Consider the following 8,043-nt stretch of genomic DNA (forward strand, 5'->3'; position numbering starts at 1 on the left):
CTATAGACTAGACTATAGACTAGACTATAGACTAGACTATAGACTAGACTATAGACTAGACTATAGACTAGACTATCGACTAGACTATAGACTAGACTAGACTAGACTGTAGACTAGATTATATACTAGACTATAGACTAGACTACTCTATAATCTATTTTTAATGTTAGACTATAGTCTTTTCTTCAATCTAGTTTATAATTTACTATTCTTCTTCTCCATACCTCATGTTAAAAATTTACAATTACACTGTAATTTCCATGCCTGATCTATACAATTGCTTCTTGAACAAGTGATTATTTGTTTTTGTTTTTCTATCATACTCTCCTTCTTTTTCTTCTTCTACTTCGTTTCTCGTAAGTGTTTCGTTGTTGTTGTTGCTGCTCTTAGCTGCTGCTCCATGTGTTTTGTATATGTTGTTGTTGTTTTTGTCTATTTTAATAGGGCCTTTAGACAATATTCAATGAAATCGCACATTTTAGTCATACTTTAAACACGAAAACGAGAAGGCGGTTTGGAGAAAAACGTAAAATTTTTTTGTAAGAAATTTTTGTTTTTTGTAGAAAAAATACAAAAAACGCGCGTGTGTGATAATTTTTTTCTATAAGTGTAAATAAATACGATAAAAAGTGTATTTTTTTAAGGTAATTTATAAAAAATATTAAATTGATTTATAAATAATGTGTGTGAAAAAGAAAATTAGTTTTTAAAATGAATGAAAATGAAAATTTAAAGAAAATATTTAGTTTAAAGAAAAAATGTTGAAAACTTAAAAGAAATGAATAATAAAAGAAAAATAAATAGGAAAATTAAGAAAAAAATCAAATAAATTCAAAATAAATCACGGACAATTTAAATAAATAAAAAAATAAATAAATAAAAGAGAATCAAATAAAATTAAAATAAATTAAAATATAGAATAATAAAATTTTTGAAAAAATATTAAAAAAAGAAGTATTATTAAATAAAATTTGTTATTAAAAAATTTAAAATTTTAACAAAAAATGTTTAACATGTGATAAATACCAAAAATTGGAACAAAGTTATTTAAAAAATATATACAATTTTAAATAAATTAAATTGTTTATAAAAAATAAAAATTTTAAATATTAAAGTATTAAAATTTAAGCAAAAAGTAAAACTATTAAAAAATTTCACCAATTTAAAGAAAATTCGTTTAGTAATTAAAGAAAAATGAAAAAAATATACAATAATTTAACAATAACATTTAGCAAAAATTTAAACAAAAATAAGCAATCAACATGAAATTTTAAAGCTAAATAATGTTAAAAGAAATCAAATAAACATAAATAAGATTTAAACAAAATTCCTATAAATTTTCTTCAAAATTTACGAATGGATTCTGGAAAATATAAGGAATGCGGGAGAAAACAGTCTAGTTCAGTTCTAGTAAGCTCTAGTTCTATTCTATTTAAGATCTAGTTCAGTTCTAGTTTAGTTCTAGTTCAGTTCTAGTTCAGTTCTAGTTCAGTTCTAGTTCAGTTCTAGTTCAGTTCTAGTTCAGTTCTAGTTCTGTTCTAGTTCAGTTCTAGTTCAGTTCTAGTTCAGTTCTAGTTCAGTTCTAGTTCAGTTCTAGTTCAGTTCTAGTTCAGTTCTAGTTCAGTTCTAGTTCAGTTCTAGTTCAGTTCTAGTTCAGTTCTAGTTCAGTTCTAGTTCAGTTCTAGTTCAGTTCTAGTTCAGTTCTAGTTCAGTTCTAGTTCAGTTCTAGTTCAGTTCTAGTTCAGTTCTAGTTCAGTTCTAGTTCAGTTCTAGTTCAGTTCTAGTTCAGTTCTAGTTCAGTTCTAGTTCAGTTCTAGTTCAGTTCTAGTTCAGTTCTAGTTCAGTTCTAGTTCAGTTCTAGTTCAGTTCTAGTTCAGTTCTAGTTCAGTTCTAGTTCAGTTCTAGTTCAGTTATAGTTCAGTTATAGTTTAGTTCTAGTTCAGTTCAAGTTCAGTTCTAGTTCAGTTCTAGTTCAGTTCAAGTTCAGTTCTAGTTCAGTTCTAGTTCAGTTCAAGTTCAGTTCTAGTTCAGTTTTAGTTCAGTACTATTTCAGTTCTATTTCTGTTCTAATTCAGTTCTAGTTCAGGTTTAGTTCAGTTCTAGTTCGGTTCTAGTTCAGTTCTAGTTCAGTTCTAGATCAGTTCTAGTTCAGTTCTAGTTCAGTTCTAGTTCAGTTCTAGTTCAGTTCTAGTTCAGTTCTAGTTCAGTTCTAGTTCAGTTCTAGTTCAGTTCTAGTTCAGTTCTAGTTCAGTTCTAGTTCAGTTCTAGTTCAGTTCTAGTTCAGTTCTAGTTCAGTTCTAGTTCAGTTCTAGTTCAGTTCTAGTTCAGTTCTAGTTCAGTTCTAGTTCAGTTCTAGTTCAGTTCTAGTTCAGTTCTAGTTCAGTTCTAAGTCAGTTCTAGTTCAGTTCTAGTTCAGTTCTAGTTCAGTTCTAGTTCAGTTCTAGTTCAGTTCTAGTTCAGTTCTAGTTCAGTTCTAGTTCAGTTCTAGTTCAGTTCTAGTTCAGTTCTAGTTCAGTTCTAGTTCAGTACTAGTTCAGTTCTAGTTCAGTTCTAATTCAGTTCTAGTTCAGTTCTAGTTCAGGTCTAGTTCAGTTCTAGTTCAGTTCTAGTTCAGTTCTAGTTTAGTTCTAGTTCAGTTCTAGTTCAGTTCTAGTTCAGTTCTAGTTAAGTTCTAGTTCAGTTCTAGTTCAGTTCTAGTTCAGTTCTAGTTCAGTTCTAGTTCAGTTCTAGTTCAGTTCTAGTTCAGTTCTAGTTCAGTTCTAGTTCAGTTCTAGTTCTGTTCTAGTTCTAGTTCAGTTCTAGTTCAGTTCTAGTTCAGTTCTAGTTCAGTTCTAGTTCAGCTCTAGTTCAGTTCTAGTTCAGTTCTAGTTCAGTTCTAGTTCAGTTCTAGTTCAGTTCTAGTTCAGTTCTAGTTCAGTTCTAGTTCAGTTCTAGTTCAGTTCTAGTTCAGTGCTAGTTCAGTTCTAGTTCAGTTCTAGTTCAGTTCTAGTTCAGTTCTAGTTCAGTTCTAGTTCAGTTCTAGTTCAGTTCTAGTTCAGTTCTAGTTCAGTTCTAGTTCAGTTCTAGTTCAGTTCTAGTTCAGTTCTAGTTCAGTTCTAGTTCAGTTCTAGTTCAGTTCAGTTCTAGTTCAGTTCTAGTTCAGTTCTAGTTCAGTTCTAGTTCAGTTCTAGTTCTAGTTCAGTTCTAGTTCAGTTAAAAAATATTGAAAATTTAAAAAAAAAAGTTATTAAATAAAATTTTATATTAAAAAATGAAAAATTTTAATGTTTAAAATGTGATAAATATCAAAAATTGGAACAAAGTTATTTAAAAAATATATACAATTTTAAATAAATTAAATTGTTTATAAAAAATAAAAATTTTAAATATTAAAGTATTAAAATTTAAGCAAAAAGTAAAACTATTAAAAAATTTCACCAATTTAAAGAAAATTCGTTTAGTAATTAAAGAAAAATGAAAAAAAATATACAATAATTTAACAATAAAATTTAGCAAAAATTTAAACAAAAATAAGCAATCAACATGAAATTTTAAACCTAAATAATGTTAAAAGAAATCAAATAAACATAAATAAGATTTTAACAAAATTCCTATAAATTTTCTTCAAAATTTACGAATGGATTCTGGAAAATATAAGGAATGCGGGAGAAAACAGTCTAGTTCAGTTCTAGTAAGATCTAGTTCTATTCTATTTAAGTTCTAGTTTAGTTCTAGTTCAGTTCTAGTTCAGTTCTAGTTCAGTTCTAGTTCAGTTCTAGTTCAGTTCTAGTTCAGTTCTAGTTCAGTTCTAGTTCAGTTCTAGTTCAGTTCTAGTTCAGTTCTAGTTCAGTTCTAGTTCAGTTCTAGTTCAGTTCTAGTTCAGTTCTAGTTCAGTTCTAGTTCAGTTCTAGTTCAGTTCTAGTTCAGTTCTAGTTCAGTTCTAGTTCAGTTCTAGTTCAGTTCTAGTTCAGTTCTAGTTCAGTTCTAGTTCAGTTCTAGTTCAGTTCTAGTTCAGTTCTAGTTCAGTTCTAGTTCAGTTCTAGTTCAGTTCTAGTTCAGTTCTAGTTCAGTTCTAGTTCAGTTTTAGTTCAGTTCTAGTTCAGTTCTAGTTCAGTTCTAGTTCAGTTCTAGTTCAGTTCTAGTTCAGTTATAAATCAGTTCTAGTTCAGTTCAAGTTCAGTTCTAGTTCAGTTCTAGTTCAGTTCTAGTTCAGTTCTAGTTTAGTTCTAGTTCAGTTCTAGTTCAGTTCTAGTTCAGTTCTAGTTCAGTTCTAGTTCAGTTCTAGTTCAGTTATAGTTCAGTTATAGTTTAGTTCTAGTTCAGTTCTAGTTCAGTTCTAGTTCAGTTCTAGTTCAGTTCTAGTTCAGTTCTAGTTCAGTTCAAGTTCAGTTCTAGTTCAGTACTATTTCAGTTCTATTTCAGTTCTAGTTCAGTTCAAGTTCAGTTCTAGTTCAGTTCTAGTTCAGTTTTAGTTCAGTTCTAGTTCAGTTCTAGTTCAGTTCTAGTTCAGTTCTAGTTCAGTTCTAGTTCAGTTCTAGTTCAGTTCTAGTTCAGTTCTAGTTTAGTTCTAGTTCTGTTCTAGTTCAGTTCTAGTTCAGTTCTAGTTCAGTTCTAGTTCAGTTCTAGTTCAGTTATAGTTCAGTTATAGTTCAGTTATAGTTCAGTTCTAGTTCATTTCTAGTTCAGGTTTAGTTCAGTTCTAGTTCAGTTCTAGTTCAGTTCTAGTTCAGTTCTAGTTCAGTTATAGTTCAGTTATAGTTCAGTTATAGTTTAGTTCTAGTTCAGTTCAAGTTCAGTTCTAGTTCAGTTCTAGTTCAGTTCAAGTTCAGTTCTAGTTCAGTTTTAGTTCAGTACTATTTCAGTTCTAGTTCAGTTCTAGTTTTTTTTTTTTTTTAGTTCAGGTTTAGTTCAGTTCTAGTTCAGTTCTAGTTCAGTTCTAGTTCAGTTCTAGTTCAGTTCTAGTTCAGTTCTAGTTCAGTTCTAGTTCAGTTCTAGTTCAGTTCTAGTTCAGTTCTAGTTCAGTTCTAGTTCAGTTCTAGTTCAGTTCTAGTTCAGTTCTAGTTCAGTTCTAGTTCAGTTTTAGTTCAGTTCTAGTTCAGTTCTAGTTCAGTTCTAGTTCAGTTCTAGTTCAGTTCTAGTTCAGTTCTAGTTCAGTTCTAGTTCAGTTCTAGTTCAGTTCTAGTTCAGTTCTAGTTCAGTTCTAGTTCAGTTCTAGTTCAGTTCTAGTTCAGTTCTAGTTCAGTTCTAGTTCAGTTCTAGTTCAGTTCTAGTTCAGTTCTAGTTCAGTTCTAGTTCAGTTCTAGTTCAGTTCTAGTTCAGTTCTAGTTCAGTTCTAGTTCAGTTCTAGTTCAGTTCTAGTTCAGTTCTAGTTCAGTTCTAGTTCAGTTCTAGTTCAGTTCTAGTTCAGTTCTAGTTCAGTTCTAGTTCAGTTCTAGTTCAGTACTAGTTCAGTTCTAGTTCAGTTCTAGTTCAGTTCTAGTTCAGGTCTAGTTCAGTTCTAGTTCAGTTCTAGTTCAGTTCTAGTTTAGTTCTAGTTCAGTTCTAGTTCAGTTCTAGTTCAGTTCTAGTTAAGTTCTAGTTCAGTTCTAGTTCAGTTCTAGTTAAGTTCTAGTTCAGTTCTAGTTCAGTTCTAGTTCAGTTCTAGTTCAGTTCTAGTTCAGTTCTAGTTCTGTTCTAGTTCTAGTTCAGTTCTAGTTCAGTTCTAGTTCAGTTCTAGTTCAGTTCTAGTTCAGTTCTAGTTCAGCTCTAGTTCAGTTCTAGTTCAGTTCTAGTTCAGTTCTAGTTCAGTTCTAGTTCAGTTCTAGTTCAGTTCTAGTTCAGTTCTAGTTCAGTTCTAGTTCAGTTCTAGTTCAGTGCTAGTTCAGTTCTAGTTCAGTTCTAGTTCAGTTCTAGTTCAGTTCTAGTTCAGTTCTAGTTCAGTTCTAGTTCAGTTCTAGTTCAGTTCTAGTTCAGTTCTAGTTCAGTTCTAGTTCAGTTATAGTTCAGTTATAGTTTAGTTCTAGTTCAGTTCAAGTTCAGTTCTAGTTCAGTTCTAGTTCAGTTCAAGTTCAGTTCTAGTTCAGTTCTAGTTCAGTTCAAGTTCAGTTCTAGTTCAGTTTTAGTTCAGTACTATTTCAGTTCTATTTCTGTTCTAATTCAGTTCTAGTTCAGGTTTAGTTCAGTTCTAGTTCGGTTCTAGTTCAGTTCTAGTTCAGTTCTAGATCAGTTCTAGTTCAGTTCTAGTTCAGTTCTAGTTCAGTTCTAGTTCAGTTCTAGTTCAGTTCTAGTTCAGTTCTAGTTCAGTTCTAGTTCAGTTCTAGTTCAGTTCTAGTTCAGTTCTAGTTCAGTTCTAGTTCAGTTCTAGTTCAGTTCTAGTTCAGTTCTAGTTCAGTTCTAGGTCAGTTCTAGTTCAGTTCTAGTTCAATTCTAGTTCAGTTGTAGTTCATTTCTAGTTCATTTCTATTTGAGTTCTAGTCCAGTTCTAGTTCAATTCGAGTTCAGTTTTAGTTCTCTTCTAGTTCAGTTGTAGTTCTGTTCTAGCATAAAGAAAATAAGTTGTTTTTAAGAAACATTTTTTTAAATTTAATTATTGAAATAATTAATCATAAAAAAATATTTAAAAAATCTTAATTTATATTGAAATTAACACATTTATTAAGCATTAAATTAAAAATTAAAGAAAAATGTGTAAAAACTACATAAAATATAATTATTTTTATTATTTAAAAGGCTGCAAGCAGTGGACTGAAAAACTTTTAAAAATGTCTTAAAAATATTTAAAAAAAAATTTTTTGTTGTTTCACTTGAAACGAGGTCAGTGTCAATCAAAAAAAAAAAAAAAAAAAAATATGTATTTCTTTTTTATGAGTTTTTGGTGGTTTTTATGAAAAAAAAACCTATAAAAATCTTTAAAAATTTTAAATGAGTAAATATTTTGTAAGAGTTTTTTTGTTTAATTTTTTAAGTTTTGTTATTGTTTTTGTAAGTTTTTAAATTAATTCGTTTTTAGTGTTTGACAAACATGTTGTTTTTTGTTTAAATTTTATTTTGCTATTAAATAAAGTGATTTATTTTTTAATTGAAAACCTTAAAAATTGTAACACAAAAAAATATTTATCAACAGCTTATATTTTGTTTATAAATCAATAAATGAAATAATAAATTAAAAAAAAAAAAAAAAAAAAAAAATAAAAAGAAAAGTATGATAAATTATTTTTTTCCTAACAGAAAAATAACAATAATTTAAAAAAAAAAATATAAACAAATAATCAACAACATTTGTGGGCCGCTTGGCAGAGTTTTTGGATTAAATAATTTTTACAAAACGTTTAATAAAAAAAAGGTAATTTTTTTTATTATATTTTTATTTTGTTTATAAAAATAGTTTTTATTTTTTCTTAAAAAAAATACTTGACCCTGATTTTTTTCATTTAAAGGAATTATTTCTTAACTTAATGAGAATTCTTTGTTTTGTTTCAAAATTGTTTTAAAAGTTGCCAGATATTGCCAAATTTTATGATTGTGTGTGTGGAATTTCAAGGTTATTGAAAAAATATTAGGAAATTGTTATATATTAACATGTAATAAAATAAATATAAAAAGTTTAAAATTTTTAAAGAATTTTCAAAATAATATATACATAAAAGAAAATGAGATAAACTTTCCAATTTATTTTGAAAATTTTGTAAAATTTGGAATCAAATAAAGTTGCCGTGAATTTAAGTGGTAAACAAAGAAATTTATATGTAGTGGGGGGGGGGGGGGGTAAATTTTTTATGTAATATAGATCTATAGACAGATCTTTATATATTTTAATTAATAGAAAATTCTATAGTCTTGATTATAGAACAGACTATAGTCTGGACTATAGAACAGACTATAGTCTGCACTATAGAACAGTATATAGTCTGCACTATAGAACAGTATATAGTCTGGACTATAGAACAGTCTATAGTCTGAACTATAGAACAGTCTATAGTCTGGACTATATAACAGTCTATAGTCTGGACTATGGAACAGTCTATAGTCTGGACTATAGAACAGTCTATAATCTAGACTATAGAACAGTCTATAGTCGGGACTATA

At 28.8% G+C, this 8,043-nt stretch overlaps 1 protein-coding gene and 1 long non-coding RNA gene across 2 annotated transcripts in view; one reads left to right on the forward strand and one right to left on the reverse strand.

Moving 5' to 3' along the window:
* Positions 1-8,043, reverse strand: part of LOC111684874 (GTPase-activating protein CdGAPr) — a 51,716-nt gene that overhangs the window by 10,288 nt on the left and 33,385 nt on the right. The gene's annotated exons all lie outside the window — the stretch shown is intronic.
* LOC124418551 lies at positions 116-7,306 on the forward strand. The gene is made up of 2 exons (XR_006940068.1): positions 116-644; positions 7,186-7,306. It is a non-coding gene; the product is annotated as an uncharacterized LOC124418551 (long non-coding RNA).

The sequence above is a fragment of the Lucilia cuprina genome, chromosome 2 (genome assembly GCF_022045245.1).
Source record: "Lucilia cuprina isolate Lc7/37 chromosome 2, ASM2204524v1, whole genome shotgun sequence".
Taxonomy (NCBI): Eukaryota; Metazoa; Arthropoda; class Insecta; order Diptera; family Calliphoridae; genus Lucilia; species Lucilia cuprina.